The following is a 20,596-nucleotide window of genomic DNA, read 5'->3' as shown; positions in this document are numbered from 1 at the left end:
AAAATACTAGGAAATCAAGCCTCAATATGTCTGACGTCATCTATCAGAGTGATCTAGTTTAATTGAAAGCTAATCATATACTTGACTAAAAAATACAGGGTTGACAGGAATCGAAAGACAAATTAGTTCTTAATGCAACCGCTGACTTACATTTTTAAAATTATCCTTACTTTTCAATACAGGGTTCGCCAAGTGACGCGATAACAAACAAAATGGCGAAATATGCGTTTAAAATATTTCGACAGAACAACAATTTATCATATTAAATATTGCTTACTTTGAGCTGTTCTTCCATCATATTCTTGGGCAATGTATCCTTTCTATGTTATAAACGTCTTTTGGTCGATAGATGTCCTCTGTCCTTCGAAATGTCCACCACCAACGACCGACACCCCGAAACGTTTCCAAAGCTAAAAAGGGCACGACAAAGAAATTCCTCAAAATCGCACTAAACGGATATAAATTGCTATAAAACGGTTCAAATTAACTACATTATGATGTTTTTAACAACTATAACGACTGAAAACATGACCGGAGAAATCTAACTAGTTAAACAACGATTTGGAATGAGGCAGGTCCGATGCCTATCTTGCTTGTGGCGCGCGGAGAGAGAGAAAGGTAGTCCCACGTTTTGTGGTTTTATATGGGCTGGGATTGTGCAATAGACTCCATTCAAAACGTGATGACGTACAGACACCCAGAGGAAGACGTAGGCAGTGTCGGTTTCTTCATAGCATTCACTGTCGCCTTAAAAACAGACTCCAGATCAGGGGTAAAAAATTCTGAAATCTGACGCCTGTCATGAAAAGTGCTGTAGATATTGTTCTGTACCACTCAGAGACAAAATTCCAACTTCTATAGAAACTAGAAGGTGTTTTCTATCCAATAATAACAATAATATGCATATTGTACGATCAAGAATTTAGCACGAGGCAGTTTAATTTGGAGACCCAAATATGCTAATGCAGAACAGCACCCCCTATAGTTGCAAGAAGTTAACAACGACCACTCTCAGAATTTTCACTTCCTGTTTGGATTTCTTCTCAGGTTTCTGCCTGCCATATGAGTTATGTTATACTCACAGACATCATTCAAACAGTTTTAGAAACTTGAGAGTGTTTCCTATCCAAAATTAATTATAATATGCATATATTAGCATCTGAGACAGAGTAGGAGGCAGTTCACTATGGGCACGCAATTCATCCAAAAGTGAAAATGCTGCCCCCTATATCAAAGAAGTTAACGGGGCACCAGAATTTGAATCTGGGACCTCTTGATCTGCAGTCTATTGCACTTCCAACTTCGTTTGGAACTGTCTGACTGAGAGAAAAAAAGATCTAATACGGGACATTTTAGATTGAGTAACAACTCCTGAAAAATAGCACTCCATCTCTAAAGATAGACTTAGAAAGTACATGTCTTTAAGGGGGCACTAGGATTTAAACCTGGGACCTCTTGAGCTGCAGTCAAATGCTCTACCACTGAGCTATACCCCCTATGTCAGAACAACCATAAGTGGAAAAAACGGTCTAACAAGGGCCATTTTAGATGGAGAGTTATTTTGCCTAATCAAGAACTCTCCCTCTTGGAAAACACACCAGTAATGCATTTGATTTTAAGTGGATCGAACATTTTTAACCTGACACCTCTGGATCTCAAGAGTAAAACACTACCCACTCTGTTGGGAACTGTTTGACTGAGAGAAAAACCATCAAATGACGGACATTTTAGATTGAGTAACATAATCTAAAAAAGATTACTCCAACCGTCAAGATACACTTAGAAAGCACTTGATTTTAACTTCTCTCATTCCCCTCCCATCCGGTCCCAGCTTCATTCCATGTTCTACTGACTGTTGACATCTAGTGGAAGGCGTATGAAGTGCAAACAGATCCATATATTACAGGGAATTGAATAGGCGATGACTTTAACAACGACCACTCTCAGAATTTTCACTTCCTGTTTGGATTTCTTCTCAGGTTTTTGCCTGCCATATGAGTTCTGTTATACTCACAGACATCATTCAAACAGGTTTAGAAACTTGAGAGTGTTTCCTATCCAAAATTAATTATAATATGCATATATTAGCATCTGAGACAGAGTAGGAGGCAGTTCACTATGGGCACGCAATTCATCCAAAAGTGAAAATGCTGCCCCCTATATCAAAGAAGTTAACGGGGCACCAGAATTTGAATCTGGGACCTCTTGATCTGCAGTCTATTGCACTTCCAACTTCGTTTGGAACTGTCTGACTGAGAGAAAAAAAGATCTAATACGGGACATTTTAGATTGAGTAACAACTCCTGAAAAATAGCACTCCATCTCTAAAGATAGACTTAGAAAGTACATGTCTTTAAGGGGGCACTAGGATTTAAACCTGGGACCTCTTGAGCTGCAGTCAAATGCTCTACCACTGAGCTATACCCCCTATGTCAGAACAACCATAAGTGGAAAAAACGGTCTAACAAGGGCCATTTTAGATGGAGAGTTATTTTGCCTAATCAAGAACTCTCCCTCTTGGAAAACACACCAGTAATGCATTTGATTTTAAGTGGATCGAACATTTTTAACCTGACACCTCTGGATCTCAAGAGTAAAACACTACCCACTCTGTTGGGAACTGTTTGACTGAGAGAAAAACCATCAAATGACGGACATTTTAGATTGAGTAACATAATCTAAAAAAGATTACTCCAACCGTCAAGATACACTTAGAAAGCACTTGATTTTAACTTCTCTCATTCCCCTCCCATCCGGTCCCAGCTTCATTCCATGTTCTACTGACTGTTGACATCTAGTGGAAGGCGTATGAAGTGCAAACAGATCCATATATTACAGGGAATTGAATAGGCGATGACTTTAACAACGACCACTCTCAGAATTTTCACTTCCTGTTTGGATTTCTTCTCAGGTTTTTGCCTGCCATATGAGTTCTGTTATACTCACAGACATCATTCAAACAGGTTTAGAAACTTGAGAGTGTTTCCTATCCAAAATTAATTATAATATGCATATATTAGCATCTGAGACAGAGTAGGAGGCAGTTCACTATGGGCACGCAATTCATCCAAAAGTGAAAATGCTGCCCCTTATATCAAAGAAGTTAACGGGGCACCAGAATTTGAATCTGGGACCTCTTGATCTGCAGTCTATTGCACTTCCAACATCGTTTGGAACTGTCTGACTGAGAGAAAAAAGATCTAATACGGGACATTTTAGATTGAGTAACAACTCCTGAAAAATAGCACTCCATCTGTAAAGATAGACTTAGAAAGTACATGTCTTCAAGGGGGCACTAGGATTTGAACCTTGGACCTCTTGATCTGCAGTCAAATGCTCTACCACTGAGCTATACCCCCTATGTCAGAACATCCATAAGTGGAAAAAACAGTCTAACAAGGGCCATTTTAGATGGAGAGTTATTTTGCCTAATCAAGAACTCTCCCTCTTGGAAAACACACCAGTAATGCATTTGATTTTAAGTGGATCGAACATTTTTAACCTGACACCTCTGGATCTGTTTGGAACTGTTTGACTGAGAGAAAAACCATCAAATGACGGACATTTTAGATTGAGTAACATAATCTATAAAAGATTACTCCAACCGTCAAGATACACTTAGAAAGGACTTGATTTTAACTTCTCTCATTCCCCTCCCATCCGGTCCCAGCTTCATTCCATGTTCTACTGACTGTTGACATCTAGTGGAAGGCGTATGAAGTGCAAACAGATCCATATATTACAGGGAATTGAATAGGCGAAGACTTTAACTTCTCACGAGTCACCAACCCTGATCCGGTAGCACCCCCCACCCCCCCCCCCCACTGAGTAGCATAGCTAGCATAGCGTCACAAGTAACTTGTAGCATCTAAATATCATTAAATCACAAGTCCAAGACACCAGATGAAAGATACAGGTCTTGTGAATAAAGCCACCGTTTCAGATTTTTAAAATGTTTTACAGGGAAGACACAATATGTAAATCTATTAGCTAACCACGTTAGCAAAGGACACGATTTTTTTACTCCCAATAGTTTTTTCCTGCGTCAGTAGCTATCACTAATTCGACTAAATAAAAATATATATAGCCACTAACCAAGAAACAACTTCATAAGATGACAGTCTGATAACATATTTATGGTATAGCATAGTTTTTTTTTGGAAAAATGTGCATTTTTCAGGTATAAATCACAGTTCTACATTGCAGCTGCAATCTGAAATAGTGCTGACCCAGCCAGAACAATTACAGAGACCAACGTCATATAACGAATTACTCATCTTAAAACATTTCAGAAAAATACACAGCGTACAGATATTGAAAGCCCAACATCTGGTGAATCCAAACAATATTTCAGATTTATTAAATGTTTTATAACGAAAACAAAATGTAGCGCTAAATTAGCATAGCTATACCAGGCAGATTCGGCTAGGCGCCCACGGCCAGTTCACATGCACAACAGATATGATATAACATCGTAAATTGGGTCTTACTATGGCTGATCTTTCATCAGAATGTTGATCAAAGTGTCCTTTGTCAAGATGAGTCGTTGGTTCCGTTCAGAATTGTTCCTTTCCCACTCCATTTAGCACAGGTACTGGTCGAGTGGCACGGATCTCTCAAACGTAAATAAAATCAGACAACGGAACACCACAAAACTCCCGAAAAAATTCAAATAATCTGATTAAACTATATTGAAAAAACATACATTACGATGATATGGTCACATGTATCAAACAAAATTCGACACGGAGATAGTTTTCATCCATAACGCCAGCAAAACAGTACACAATCGCAGCTCCAACTCGTGCGAATCAGAAAACCGGAAGTTGTCGGTCACGCCAAAGAAATAGGTCTTATTTCACGTCAGTACCAGATAAACAAAGAATTTCTCCTCTGACGTCCTCTTGACACCCAGAGGAAGGCGAATGAAGTGTGTTTCTGGTCATAGGGGTCATGACCATATATAGGCAGAGCGTTGAAGCGAGCATAGACTTCTTGCATTCTACTTCTTGGTCAGGGAAAGTGCTGTCAAATGACTTGTGTATCACTCAGAGACAAAATTGAAACGGTTTTAGAAACTAGAGATTGTTTTCTTCCCAATGGTATTATTTATATGCATATAGTAAGAGCAATAATTGAATAAGAGGCAGTTTAATCTGTAGAGCAAATCATGCTAATGGGAAAATAGCACCCCCTGTATTCTCAAGAAGTTAACAACGACCACTCTCAGAATTTTCACTTCCTGTTTGGATTTCTTCTCAGGTTTTTGCCTGCCATATGAGTTCTGTTATACTCACAGACATCATTCAAACAGTTTTAGAAACTTGAGAGTGTTTCCTATCCAAAATTAATTATAATATGCATATATTAGCATCTGAGACAGAGTAGGAGGCAGTTCACTATGGGCACGCAATTCATCCAAAAGTGAAAATGCTGCCCCCTATATCAAAGAAGTTAACGGGGCACCAGAATTTGAATCTGGGACCTCTTGATCTGCAGTCTATTGCACTTCCAACTTCGTTTGGAACTGTCTGACTGAGAGAAAAAATATCTAATACGGGACATTTTAGATTGAGTAACAACTCCTGAAAAATAGCACTCCATCTCTAAAGATAGACTTAGAAAGTACATGTCTTTAAGGGGGCACTAGGATTTGAACCTGGGACCTCTTGATCTGCAGTCAAATGCTCTACCACTGAGCTATACCCCCTATGTCAGAACAACCATAAGTGGAAAAAACGGTCTAACAAGGGCCATTTTAGATGGAGAGTTATTTTGCCTAATCAAGAACTCTCCCTCTTGGAAAACACACCAGTAATGCATTTGATTTTAAGTGGATCGAACATTTTTAACCTGACACCTCTGGATCTGTTTGGAACTGTTTGACTGAGAGAAAAACCATCAAATGACGGACATTTTAGATTGAGTAACATAATCTAAAAAAGATTACTCCAACCGTCAAGATACACTTAGAAAGCACTTGATTTTAACTTCTCTCATTCCCCTCCCATCCGGTCCCAGCTTCATTCCATGTTCTACTGACTGTTGACATCTAGTGGAAGGCGTATGAAGTGCAAACAGATCCATATATTACAGGGAATTGAATAGGCGAAGACTTTAACAACGACCACTCTCAGAATTTTCACTTCCTGTTTGAATTTTTTCTCAGATTTTTGCCTGACATCATTCAAACAGTTTTAGAAACTTGAGAGTGTTTCCTATCCAAAATTAATTATAATATGCATATATTAGCATCTGAGACAGAGTAGGAGGCAGTTCACTATGGGCACGCAATTCATCCAAAAGTGAAAATGCTGCCCCCTATATCAAAGAAGTTAACGGGGCACCAGAATTTGAATCTGGGACCTCTTGATCTGCAGTCTATTGCACTTCCAACTTCGTTTGGAACTGTCTGACTGAGAGAAAAAATATCTAATACGGGACATTTTAGATTGAGTAACAACTCCTGAAAAATAGCACTCCATCTCTAAAGATAGACTTAGAAAGTACATGTCTTTAAGGGGGCACTAGGATTTGAACCTGGGACCTCTTGATCTGCAGTCAAATGCTCTACCACTGAGGTATACCCCCTATGTCAGAACAACCATAAGTGGAAAAAACGGTCTAACAAGGGCCATTTTAGATGGAGAGTTATTTTGCCTAATCAAGAACTCTCCCTCTTGGAAAACACACCAGTAATGCATTTGATTTTAAGTGGATCGAACATTTTTAACCTGACACCTCTGGATCTCAAGAGTAAAACACGACCCACTCTGTTGGGAACTGTTTGACTGAGAGAAAAACCATCAAATGACGGACATTTTAGATTGAGTAACATAATCTAAAAAAGATTACTCCAACCGTCAAGATACACTTAGAAAGCACTTGATTTTAACTTCTCTCATTCCCCTCCCATCCGGTCCCAGCTTCATTCCATGTTCTACTGACTGTTGACATCTAGTGGAAGGCGTATGAAGTGCAAACAGATCCATATATTACAGGGAATTGAATAGGCGATGACTTTAACAACGACCACTCTCAGAATTTTCACTTCCTGTTTGGATTTCTTCTCAGGTTTCTGCCTGCCATATGAGTTATGTTATACTCACAGACATCATTCAAACAGTTTTAGAAACTTGAGAGTGTTTCCTATCCAAAATTAATTATAATATGCATATATTAGCATCTGAGACAGAGTAGGAGGCAGTTCACTATGGGCACGCAATTCATCCAAAAGTGAAAATGCTGCCCCCTATATCAAAGAAGTTAACGGGGCACCAGAATTTGAATCTGGGACCTCTTGATCTGCAGTCTATTGCACTTCCAACTTCGTTTGGAACTGTCTGACTGAGAGAAAAAAGATCTAATACGGGACATTTTAGATTGAGTAACAACTCCTGAAAAATAGCACTCCATCTCTAAAGATAGACTTAGAAAGTACATGTCTTTAAGGGGGCACTAGGATTTGAACCTGGGACCTCTTGAGCTGCAGTCAAATGCTCTACCACTGAGCTATACCCCCTATGTCAGAACAACCATAAGTGGAAAAAACGGTCTAACAAGGGCCATTTTAGATGGAGAGTTATTTTGCCTAATCAAGAACTCTCCCTCTTGGAAAACACACCAGTAATGCATTTGATTTTAAGTGGATCGAACATTTTTAACCTGACACCTCTGGATCTCAAGAGTAAAACACTACCCACTCTGTTGGGAACTGTTTGACTGAGAGAAAAACCATCAAATGACGGACATTTTAGATTGAGTAACATAATCTAAAAAAGATTACTCCAACCGTCAAGATACACTTAGAAAGCACTTGATTTTAACTTCTCTCATTCCCCTCCCATCCGGTCCCAGCTTCATTCCATGTTCTACTGACTGTTGACATCTAGTGGAAGGCGTATGAAGTGCAAACAGATCCATATATTACAGGGAATTGAATAGGCGAAGACTTTAACTTCTCACGAGTCACCAACCCTGATCCGGTAGCACCCCCCACCCCCCCCCCCCCCCACTGAGTAGCATAGCTAGCATAGCGTCACAAGTAACTTGTAGCATCTAAATATCATTAAATCACAAGTCCAAGACACCAGATGAAAGATACAGGTCTTGTGAATAAAGCCACCGTTTCAGATTTTTAAATTTTTTTACAGGGAAGACACAATATGTAAATCTATTAGCTAACCACGTTAGCAAAGGACACGATTTTTTTACTCCCAATAGTTTTTTCCTGCGTCAGTAGCTATCACTAATTCGACTAAATAAAAATATATATAGCCACTAACCAAGAAACAACTTCATAAGATGACAGTCTGATAACATATTTATGGTATAGCATAGTTTATTTTGGGAAAAATGTGCATTTTTCAGGTATAAATCACAGTTCTACATTGCAGCTGCAATCTGAAATAGTGCTGACCCAGCCAGAACAATTACAGAGACCAACGTCATATAACGAATTACTCATCTTAAAACATTTCAGAAAAATACACAGCGTACAGATATTGAAAGCCCAACATCTGGTGAATCCAAACAATATTTCAGATTTATTAAATGTTTTATAACGAAAACAAAATGTAGCGCTAAATTAGCATAGCTATACCAGGCAGATTCGGCTAGGCGCCCACGGCCAGTTCACATGCACAACAGATATGATATAACATCGTAAATTGGGTCTTACTATGGCTGATCTTTCATCAGAATGTTGATCAAAGTGTCCTTTGTCAAGATGAGTCGTTGGTTCCGTTCAGAATTGTTCCTTTCCCACTCCATTTAGCACAGGTACTGGTCGAGTGGCACGGATCTCTCAAACGTAAATAAAATCAGACAACGGAACACCACAAAACTCCCGAAAAAATTCAAATAATCTGATTAAACTATATTGAAAAAACATACATTACGATGATATGGTCACATGTATCAAACAAAATTCGACACGGAGATAGTTTTCATCCATAACGCCAGCAAAACAGTACACAATCGCAGCTCCAACTCGTGCGAATCAGAAAACCGGAAGTTGTCGGTCACGCCAAAGAAATAGGTCTTATTTCACGTCAGTACCAGATAAACAAAGAATTTCTCCTCTGACGTCCTCTTGACACCCAGAGGAAGGCGAATGAAGTGTGTTTCTGGTCATAGGGGTCATGACCATATATAGGCAGAGCGTTGAAGCGAGCATAGACTTCTTGCATTCTACTTCTTGGTCAGGGAAAGTGCTGTCAAATGACTTGTGTATCACTCAGAGACAAAATTGAAACGGTTTTAGAAACTAGAGATTGTTTTCTTCCCAATGGTATTATTTATATGCATATAGTAAGAGCAATAATTGAATAAGAGGCAGTTTAATCTGTAGAGCAAATCATGCTAATGGGAAAATAGCACCCCCTGTATTCTCAAGAAGTTAACAACGACCACTCTCAGAATTTTCACTTCCTGTTTGGATTTTTTCTCAGGTTTTTGCCTTCCATATGAGTTCTGTTATACTCACAGACATCATTCAAACAGTTTTAGAAACTTGAGAGTGTTTCCTATCCAAAATTAATTATAATATGCATATATTAGCATCTGAGACAGAGTAGGAGGCAGTTCACTATGGGCACGCAATTCATCCAAAAGTGAAAATGCTGCCCCCTATATCAAAGAAGTTAACGGGGCACCAGAATTTGAATCTGGGACCTCTTGATCTGCAGTCTATTGCACTTCCAACTTCGTTTGGAACTGTCTGACTGAGAGAAAAAATATCTAATACGGGACATTTTAGATTGAGTAACAACTCCTGAAAAATAGCACTCCATCTCTAAAGATAGACTTAGAAAGTACATGTCTTTAAGGGGGCACTAGGATTTGAACCTGGGACCTCTTGATCTGCAGTCAAATGCTCTACCACTGAGCTATACCCCCTATGTCAGATCAACCATAAGTGGAAAAAACGGTCTAACAAGGGCCATTTTAGATGGAGAGTTATTTTGCCTAATCAAGAACTCTCCCTCTTGGAAAACACACCAGTAATGCATTTGATTTTAAGTGGATCGAACATTTTTAACCTGACACCTCTGGATCTGTTTGGAACTGTTTGACTGAGAGAAAAACCATCAAATGACGGACATTTTAGATTGAGTAACATAATCTAAAAAAGATTACTCCAACCGTCAAGATACACTTAGAAAGCACTTGATTTTAACTTCTCTCATTCCCCTCCCATCCGGTCCCAGCTTCATTCCATGTTCTACTGACTGTTGACATCTAGTGGAAGGCGTATGAAGTGCAAACAGATCCATATATTACAGGGAATTGAATAGGCGAAGACTTTAACAACGACCACTCTCAGAATTTTCACTTCCTGTTTGAATTTTTTCTCAGATTTTTGCCTGACATCATTCAAACAGTTTTAGAAACTTGAGAGTGTTTCCTATCCAAAATTAATTATAATATGCATATATTAGCATCTGAGACAGAGTAGGAGGCAGTTCACTATGGGCACGCAATTCATCCAAAAGTGAAAATGCTGCCCCTTATATCAAAGAAGTTAACGGGGCACCAGAATTTGAATCTGGGACCTCTTGATCTGCAGTCTATTGCACTTCCAACATCGTTTGGAACTGTCTGACTGAGAGAAAAAAGATCTAATACGGGACATTTTAGTTTGAGTAACAACTCCTGAAAAATAGCACTCCATCTCTAAAGATAGACTTAGAAAGTACATGTCTTCAAGGAGGCACTAGGATTTGAACCTTGGACCTCTTGATCTGCAGTCAAATGCTCTACCACTGAGCTATACCCCCTATGTCAGAACATCCATAAGTGGAAAAAACAGTCTAACAAGGGCCATTTTAGATGGAGAGTTATTTTGCCTAATCAAGAACTCTCCCTCTTGGAAAACACACCAGTAATGCATTTGATTTTAAGTGGATCGAACATTTTTAACCTGACACCTCTGGATCTGTTTGGAACTGTTTGACTGAGAGAAAAACCATCAAATGACGGACATTTTAGATTGCGTAACATAATCTAAAAAAGATTACTCCAACCGTCAAGATACACTTAGAAAGCACTTGATTTTAACTTCTCTCATTCCCCTCCCATCCGGTCCCAGCTTCATTCCATGTTCTACTGACTGTTGACATCTAGTGGAAGGCGTATGAAGTGCAAACAGATCCATATATTACAGGGAATTGAATAGGCGAAGACTTTAACAACGACCACTCTCAGAATGTTCACTTCCTGTTTGGATTTCTTCTCAGGTTTCTGCCTGCCATATGAGTTATGTTATACTCACAGACATCATTCAAACAGTTTTAGAAACTTGAGAGTGTTTCCTATCCAAAATTAATTATAATATGCATATATTAGCATCTGAGACAGAGTAGGAGGCAGTTCACTATGGGCACGCAATTCATCCAAAAGTGAAAATGCTGCCCCCTATATCAAAGAAGTTAACGGGGCACCAGAATTTGAATCTGGGACCTCTTGATCTGCAGTCTATTGCACTTCCAACTTCGTTTGGAACTGTCTGACTGAGAGAAAAAAGATCTAATACGGGACATTTTAGATTGAGTAACAACTCCTGAAAAATAGCACTCCATCTCTAAAGATAGACTTAGAAAGTACATGTCTTTAAGGGGGCACTAGGATTTGAACCTGGGACCTCTTGATCTGCAGTCAAATGCTCTACCACTGAGGTATACCCCCTATGTCAGAACAACCATGAGTGGAAAAAACGGTCTAACAAGGGCCATTTTAGATGGAGAGTTATTTTGCCTAATCAAGAACTCTCCCTCTTGGAAAACACACCAGTAATGCATTTGATTTTAAGTGGATCGAACATTTTTAACCTGACACCTCTGGATCTCAAGAGTAAAACACGACCCACTCTGTTGGGAACTGTTTGACTGAGAGAAAAACCATCAAATGACGGACATTTTAGATTGAGTAACATAATCTAAAAAAGATTACTCCAACCGTCAAGATACACTTAGAAAGCACTTGATTTTAACTTCTCTCATTCCCCTCCCATCCGGTCCCAGCTTCATTCCATGTTCTACTGACTGTTGACATCTAGTGGAAGGCGTATGAAGTGCAAACAGATCCATATATTACAGGGAATTGAATAGGCGATGACTTTAACAACGACCACTCTCAGAATTTTCACTTCCTGTTTGGATTTCTTCTCAGGTTTTTGCCTGCCATATGAGTTATGTTATACTCACAGACATCATTCAAACAGTTTTAGAAACTTGAGAGTGTTTCCTATCCAAAATTAATTATAATATGCATATATTAGCATCTGAGACAGAGTAGGAGGCAGTTCACTATGGGCACGCAATTCATCCAAAAGTGAAAATGCTGCCCCCTATATCAAAGAAGTTAACGGGGCACCAGAATTTGAATCTGGGACCTCTTGATCTGCAGTCTATTGCACTTCCAACTTCGTTTGGAACTGTCTGACTGAGAGAAAAAAGATCTAATATGGGACATTTTAGATTGAGTAACAACTCCTGAAAAATAGCACTCCATCTCTAAAGATAGACTTAGAAAGTACATGTCTTTAAGGGGGCACTAGGATTTGAACCTGGGACCTCTTGATCTGCAGTCAAATGCTCTACCACTGAGGTATACCCCCTATGTCAGAACAACCATAAGTGGAAAAAACGGTCTAACAAGGGCCATTTTAGATGGAGAGTTATTTTGCCTAATCAAGAACTCTCCCTCTTGGAAAACACACCAGTAATGCATTTGATTTTAAGTGGATCGAACATTTTTAACCTGACACCTCTGGATCTCAAGAGTAAAACACGACCCACTCTGTTGGGAACTGTTTGACTGAGAGAAAAACCATCAAATGACGGACATTTTAGATTGAGTAACATAATCTAAAAAAGATTACTCCAACCGTCAAGATACACTTAGAAAGCACTTGATTTTAACTTCTCTCATTCCCCTCCCATCCGGTCCCAGCTTCATTCCATGTTCTACTGACTGTTGACATCTAGTGGAAGGCGTATGAAGTGCAAACAGATCCATATATTACAGGGAATTGAATAGGCGATGACTTTAACAACGACCACTCTCAGAATTTTCACTTCCTGTTTGGATTTCTTCTCAGGTTTTTGCCTGCCATATGAGTTATGTTATACTCACAGACATCATTCAAACAGTTTTAGAAACTTGAGAGTGTTTCCTATCCAAAATTAATTATAATATGCATATATTAGCATCTGAGACAGAGTAGGAGGCAGTTCACTATGGGCACGCAATTCATCCAAAAGTGAAAATGCTGCCCCCTATATCAAAGAAGTTAACGGGGCACCAGAATTTGAATCTGGGACCTCTTGATCTGCAGTCTATTGCACTTCCAACTTCGTTTGGAACTGTCTGACTGAGAGAAAAAAGATCTAATACGGGACATTTTAGATTGAGTAACAACTCCTGAAAAATAGCACTCCATCTCTAAAGATAGACTTAGAAAGTACATGTCTTTAAGGGGGCACTAGGATTTGAACCTGGGACCTCTTGATCTGCAGTCAAATGCTCTACCACTGAGCTATACCCCCTATGTCAGAACAACCATAAGTGGAAAAAACGGTCTAACAAGGGCCATTTTAGATGGAGAGTTATTTTGCCTAATCAAGAACTCTCCCTCTTGGAAAACACACCAGTAATGCATTTGATTTTAAGTGGATCGAACATTTTTAACCTGACACCTCTGGATCTCAAGAGTAAAACACGACCCACTCTGTTGGGAACTGTTTGACTGAGAGAAAAACCATCAAATGACGGACATTTTAGATTGAGTAACATAATCTAAAAAAGATTACTCCAACCGTCAAGATACACTTAGAAAGCACTTGATTTTAACTTCTCTCATTCCCCTCCCATCCGGTCCCAGCTTCATTCCATGTTCTACTGACTGTTGACATCTAGTGGAAGGCGTATGAAGTGCAAACAGATCCATATATTACAGGGAATTGAATAGGCGATGACTTTAACAACGACCACTCTCAGAATTTTCACCTCCTGTTTGGATTTCTTCTCAGGTTTTTGCCTGCCATATGAGTTATGTTATACTCACAGACATCATTCAAACAGTTTTAGAAACTTGAGAGTGTTTCCTATCCAAAATTAATTATAATATGCATATATTAGCATCTGAGACAGAGTAGGAGGCAGTTCACTATGGGCACGCAATTCATCCAAAAGTGAAAATGCTGCCCCCTATATCAAAGAAGTTAACGGGGCACCAGAATTTGAATCTGGGACCTCTTGATCTGCAGTCTATTGCACTTCCAACTTCGTTTGGAACTGTCTGACTGAGAGAAAAAAGATCTAATACGGGACATTTTAGATTGAGTAACAACTCCTGAAAAATAGCACTCCATCTCTAAAGATAGACTTAGAAAGTACATGTCTTTAAGGGGGCACTAGGATTTGAACCTGGGACCTCTTGATCTGCAGTCAAATGCTCTACCACTGAGCTATACCCCCTATGTCAGAACAACCATAAGTGGAAAAAACGGTCTAACAAGGGCCATTTTAGATGGAGAGTTATTTTGCCTAATCAAGAACTCTCCCTCTTGGAAAACACACCAGTAATGCATTTGATTTTAAGTGGATCGAACATTTTTAACCTGACACCTCTGGATCTGTTTGGAACTGTTTGACTGAGAGAAAAACCATCAAATGACGGACATTTTAGATTGAGTAACATAATCTAAAAAAGATTACTCCAACCGTCAAGATACACTTAGAAAGCACTTGATTTTAACTTCTCTCATTCCCCTCCCATCCGGTCCCAGCTTCATTCCATGTTCTACTGACTGTTGACATCTAGTGGAAGGCGTATGAAGTGCAAACAGATCCATATATTACAGGGAATTGAATAGGCGATGACTTTAACAACGACCACTCTCAGAATTTTCACTTCCTGTTTGGATTTTTTCTCAGGTTTTTGCCTGCCATATGAGTTCTGTTATACTCACAGACATCATTCAAACAGTTTTAGAAACTTGAGAGTGTTTCCTATCCAAAATTAATTATAATATGCATATATTAGCATCTGAGACAGAGTAGGAGGCAGTTCACTATGGGCACGCAATTCATCCAAAAGTGAAAATGCTGCCCCCTATATCAAAGAAGTTAACGGGGCACCAGAATTTGAATCTGGGACCTCTTGATCTGCAGTCTATTGCACTTCCAACTTCGTTTGGAACTGTCTGACTGAGAGAAAAAATATCTAATACGGGACATTTTAGATTGAGTAACAACTCCTGAAAAATAGCACTCCATCTCTAAAGATAGACTTAGAAAGTACATGTCTTTAAGGGGGCACTAGGATTTGAACCTGGGACCTCTTGATCTGTAGTCAAAAGATCTACCACTGAGCTATACCCCCTCTGTCAGAACCTCTGTAGGAGGAAAAAACTGTCTAACAAGGGCCATTTTAGATGGACAGTTATTTTGCCTAATCAAGAACGCTCCCTCTTGGAAAACACACTAGACCTCTGGATCTCAAGAGTAAAACACTACCGACTCTGTTTAGAACTGTTTGACTGAGAGAAAAACCATCTAATGACGGACATTTTAGATTGAGTAACATAATCTAAAAAACATTGCTCCAACCGTCAAGATACACTTAGAAAGCAATTGATTTTAAGGGGGCACCAGAGTTTGAAACTGGGACCGCTTGATCTGCAGTCAAATTCTCTACCACTGAGTTTTTCCCACGCTAATAGAAACTGTCCAAAAATTGTGCAATAAGGGACATTTTAGATGGAGAGTTATTTTGCCTCTTCAAAAACTCTCCCTCTTGGAAAACACACCAGTAATGTATTTGATTTCAAGTGGATAGAAAAAAAATGTACCTGACACCTCTGGATCTCAAGAGTAGCACACTACCCACTCTGTTTGGTACTGTTACACTGAGAGTGAAAACATCTAATTAGGGAAATTTTAGATTGAGCAACATAATCTAAAAAGAATACTCCAACCGTCAAGATACACTTAGAAAGCAATTGATTTTAAGGGGGCACCAGAATTTGAAACTGGGACCGCTTGATCTGCAGTCAAATTCTCTACCACTGAGCTTTTCCCACGCTAATAGAAACTGTCCAAGGGCGGAAAAAATTGTCTAATAAGGGACATTTAAGATGGAGATCTACATGACCTAATAAAGAACACTCTCTCTTTGAAAGCATACATTAAAAAAGTATTTGATTTCAAGTTCACTAAATGATTTGAACCTGAGTCCTCTTGATCTGAAGTCTATCGCACTTCCACCTTTGTTTGGAACTGTCTGACTGAGAGAAAAAACATCAAATGAGGGACATTTTAGATTGAGTAACAACTCCCGAAAATGAGCACTCCATCTCTCAAGATACAATTAGATAATACTTGACGTCAAGGGGGCACCAGGATTTGAACATGTGACCTCTTGATCTGCAGTCAAATGCTCAACCACTGAGCTATACCCCCACTGTCAGAACCTGTGTAAGAGCGAAAAATTGTCTAACAAGGGCCATTTTAGATGGAGTTATTTTGCCTCTTCAAAAACTATCCCTCTTGGAAAACACACCAGTAATGTATTTGATTTCAAGTGGATAGAAAAAAAAATTACCTGACACCTCTGGATCTCAAGAGTAGCACACTACCCACTCTATTTGGTACTGTTAGACTGAGAGAAAAAACATCAAATGAGGGACATTTTAGATTGAGTAACAACTCCTGAAAATGAGCACTCCGACTCTCAAGATACAATTAGATAGTACTTGACATCAAGGGGGCACCAGGATTTGAAACTGGGACCTCTTGATCTGCTGTCAAATGTTCTACCACAGAGCTATACCCCCTCTGTCAGAAACTGTGTAAGAGGGAAAAACTGTCTAACAAGGGCCATTTTAGATTGAGAGTTATTTTGCTTCTTCAAAAACTCTCCCTCTTGGAAAACACACCAGTAATGTATTTGATTTCAAGTGGATAGAGGGAAAAAAAATTACCTGACACCTCTGGATCTCAAGAGTAGCACACTACCCACTCTGTTAGGTACTGTTAGACTGAGAGAAAAAACATCTAATGAGGGAAATTTTAGATTGAGTAACATAATCTAAAAAATAATACTCTAACCGTCAAGATACACTTAGAAAGCACTTGATTTTAAGGGGGCACCAGAATTTGAAACTGGGACCGCTTGATCTGCAGTCAAATTCTCTACCACTGAGCTTTTCCCACGCTAATAGAAACTGTCCAAAAATTGTCTAATAAGGGACATTTTAGATGGCGATCTACATAACCTAATAAAGAACACTCTCTCTTTGAAAGCACACATTAAAAAAGTATTTGATTTCAAGTTCACTAAAGGATTTGAACCTGAGTCCTCTTGATCTGAAGTCTATCGCACTTCCACCTTTGTTTGGAACTGTCTGACTGAGAGAAAAAAACATCAAATGAGGGACATTTTAGATTGAGTAACAACTCCTGAAAATGAGCACTCCGACTCTCAAGATTCAATTAGATAGTACATGACATCAAGGGGGCACCAGGATTTGAACCTGGGACCTCTTGATCTGCAGTCAAATGCTCTACCACTGAATTATACCCCCTCTGTCCAAAACTGTGAAAGAGGGGAAAACTGTCTAACAAGGGCCATTTTAGATGGAGAGTTATTTTGCCTCTTCAAAAACTCTCCCTCTTGGAAAACACACCAGTAATGTATTTGATTTCAAGTGGATAGAAAAAAAATTACCTGACACCTCTGGATCTCAAGAGTAGCACACTACCCACTCTGTTAGGTACTGTTAGACTGAGAGAAAAAATAACATCTAATGAGGGAAATTTTAGATTGAGTAACATAATCTAAAAAAGAATACTCCAACCGTCAAGATACACTTAGAAAGCACTTGATTTTAAGGGGGCACCAGAATTTGAAACTGGGACTGCTTGATCTGCAGTCAAATTCTCTACCACTGAGCTTTTCCCACACTAATAGAAACTGTACAAAAATGGTCTAATACGGGACATTTTAGATGGGGATCTACATAACCTAATAAAGAACACTCTCTCTTTGAAAACATACCCATAAAGTATTTTATTTCAAGTTGACTAAAGGATTTCTACCTGAGTCATCTTATTCTGAAGTCTATTGCACTTTCACCTCCGTTAGGAACTGTCTGACTGAGAGACAAAACATCAAATGAGGGACATTTTAGATTGAGTAACAACTCCTAAAAATGAGCACTCCGACTCTCAAGATACAATTAGATAGTACTTGACATCAAGGGGGCACCAGGATTTGAACCTGGGACCTCTTGAGCTGCTGTCAAATTCTCTACCACTGAGCTTTTCCCACACTAATTGAAACTGTCCAAAAATGGTCTAATAAGGGACATTTTAGATGGCGATCTACATAACCTAATAAAGAACACTCTCTCTTTGAAAACATACCCATAAAGTATTTTATTTCAAGTTGACAAAAGGAGTTGAACCTGAGTCCTCTTGATCTGAAGTCTATTGCAATTCCACCTTCGTTTGGAACTGTCTGACTGAGAGAAAAATCATCTAATGAGGGACATTTTAGATTGATTAACAACTCCTTAAAAGTAGCACTCCATCTCTCGAGATACACTTAGAAAGTGACTGATTTCAAGGGGGCACCAGGATTTTAAACTGGGACCTCTTGATCTGCAGTCAAATGCTCTACCACTGAGCAATACCCCCTCTGTCAGAAACTGTGTAAGAGGGAAAAACTGTCTAACAAGGGCCATTTTAGATGGAGAGTTATTTTGCCTCTTCAAAAACTTTCCCTCTTGGAAAACACACCAGTAATGTATTTGATTTCAAGTGGATCGAACATTTTTAACCTGACACCTCTGGATCTGTTTGGAACTGTTTGACTGAGAGAAAAACCATCAAATGACGGACATTTTAGATTGAGTAACATAATCTAAAAAAGATTACTCCAACCGTCAAGATACACTTAGAAAGCACTTGATTTTAACTTCTCTCATTCCCCTCCCATCCGGTCCCAGCTTCATTCCATGTTCTACTGACTGTTGACATCTAGTGGAAGGCGTATGAAGTGCAAACAGATCCATATATTACAGGGAATTGAATAGGCGATGACTTTAACAACGACCACTCTCAGAATTTTCACCTCCTGTTTGGATTTCTTCTCAGGTTTTTGCCTGCCATATGAGTTATGTTATACTCACAGACATCATTCAAACAGTTTTAGAAACTTGAGAGTGTTTCCTATCCAAAATTAATTATAATATGCATATATTAGCATCTGAGACAGAGTAGGAGGCAGTTCACTATGGGCACGCAATTCATCCAAAAGTGAAAATGCTGCCCCCTATATCAAAGAAGTTAACGGGGCACCAGAATTTGAATCTGGGACCTCTTGATCTGCAGTCTATTGCACTTCCAACTTCGTTTGGAACTGTCTGACTGAGAGAAAAAAGATCAAATGACGGACATTTTAGATTGAGTAACATAATCTAAAAAAGATTACTCCAACCGTCAAGATACACTTAGAAAGCACTTGATTTTAACTTCTCTCATTCCCCTCCCATCCGGTCCCAGCTTCATTCCATGTTCTACTGACTGTTGACATCTAGTGGAAGGCGTATGAAGTGCAAACAGATCCATATATTACAGGGAATTGAATAGGCGATGACTTTAACAACGACCACTCTCAGAATTTTCACTTCCTGTTTGGATTTTTTCTCAGGTTTTTGCCTGCCATATGAGTTCTGTTATACTCACAGACATCATTCAAACAGTTTTAGAAACTTGAGAGTGTTTCCTATCCAAAATTAATTATAATATGCATATATTAGCATCTGAGACAGAGTAGGAGGCAGTTCACTATGGGCACGCAATTCATCCAAAAGTGAAAATGCTGCCCCCTATATCAAAGAAGTTAACGGGGCACCAGAATTTGAATCTGGGACCTCTTGATCTGCAGTCTATTGCACTTCCAACTTCGTTTGGAACTGTCTGACTGAGAGAAAAAATATCTAATACGGGACATTTTAGATTGAGTAACAACTCCTGAAAAATAGCACTCCATCTCTAAAGATAGACTTAGAAAGTACATGTCTTTAAGGGGGCACTAGGATTTGAACCTGGGACCTCTTGATCTGTAGTCAAAAGATCTACCACTGAGCTATACCCCCTCTGTCAGAACCTCTGTAGGAGGAAAAAACTGTCTAACAAGGGCCATTTTAGATGGACAGTTATTTTGCCTAATCAAGAACGCTCCCTCTTGGAAAACACACTAGACCTCTGGATCTCAAGAGTAAAACACTACCGACTCTGTTTAGAACTGTTTGACTGAGAGAAAAACCATCTAATGACGGACATTTTAGATTGAGTAACATAATCTAAAAAACATTGCTCCAACCGTCAAGATACACTTAGAAAGCAATTGATTTTAAGGGGGCACCAGAGTTTGAAACTGGGACCGCTTGATCTGCAGTCAAATTCTCTACCACTGAGTTTTTCCCACGCTAATAGAAACTGTCCAAAAATTGTGCAATAAGGGACATTTTAGATGGAGAGTTATTTTGCCTCTTCAAAAACTCTCCCTCTTGGAAAACACACC

The 20,596-nt window shown here is 39.1% G+C and overlaps 6 non-coding genes across 6 annotated transcripts; all 6 read right to left on the bottom strand.

The window, feature by feature from the left end:
* Nucleotides 1-5,638: 5,638 nt before the first annotated feature.
* trnac-gca (transfer RNA cysteine (anticodon GCA)) lies at nt 5,639-5,710 on the bottom strand. Its single transcript has one exon. It is a non-coding gene; the product is annotated as a tRNA-Cys (tRNA).
* A 4,118-nt stretch (nt 5,711-9,828) lies between these two features.
* Nucleotides 9,829-9,900, bottom strand: trnac-gca (transfer RNA cysteine (anticodon GCA)). The gene has a single exon. It is a non-coding gene; the product is annotated as a tRNA-Cys (tRNA).
* A 3,578-nt stretch (nt 9,901-13,478) lies between these two features.
* On the bottom strand, nt 13,479-13,550 carry trnac-gca (transfer RNA cysteine (anticodon GCA)). Its single transcript has one exon. It is a non-coding gene; the product is annotated as a tRNA-Cys (tRNA).
* Nucleotides 13,551-14,409: 859 nt separating this feature from the next.
* Nucleotides 14,410-14,481, bottom strand: trnac-gca (transfer RNA cysteine (anticodon GCA)). Its single transcript has one exon. It is a non-coding gene; the product is annotated as a tRNA-Cys (tRNA).
* An 835-nt stretch (nt 14,482-15,316) lies between these two features.
* On the bottom strand, nt 15,317-15,388 carry trnac-aca (transfer RNA cysteine (anticodon ACA)). The gene has a single exon. It is a non-coding gene; the product is annotated as a tRNA-Cys (tRNA).
* A 4,708-nt stretch (nt 15,389-20,096) lies between these two features.
* On the bottom strand, nt 20,097-20,168 carry trnac-aca (transfer RNA cysteine (anticodon ACA)). The gene has a single exon. It is a non-coding gene; the product is annotated as a tRNA-Cys (tRNA).
* Between the last annotated feature and the right edge of the window lie 428 nt (nt 20,169-20,596).

The sequence above is a fragment of the Salvelinus alpinus genome, chromosome 7 (assembly GCF_045679555.1).
Source record: "Salvelinus alpinus chromosome 7, SLU_Salpinus.1, whole genome shotgun sequence".
Taxonomy (NCBI): Eukaryota; Metazoa; Chordata; class Actinopteri; order Salmoniformes; family Salmonidae; genus Salvelinus; species Salvelinus alpinus.
The sequence above is the reverse complement of the archived record's forward strand: the minus strand, read 5'-3'. Positions and strand labels throughout refer to the sequence as shown.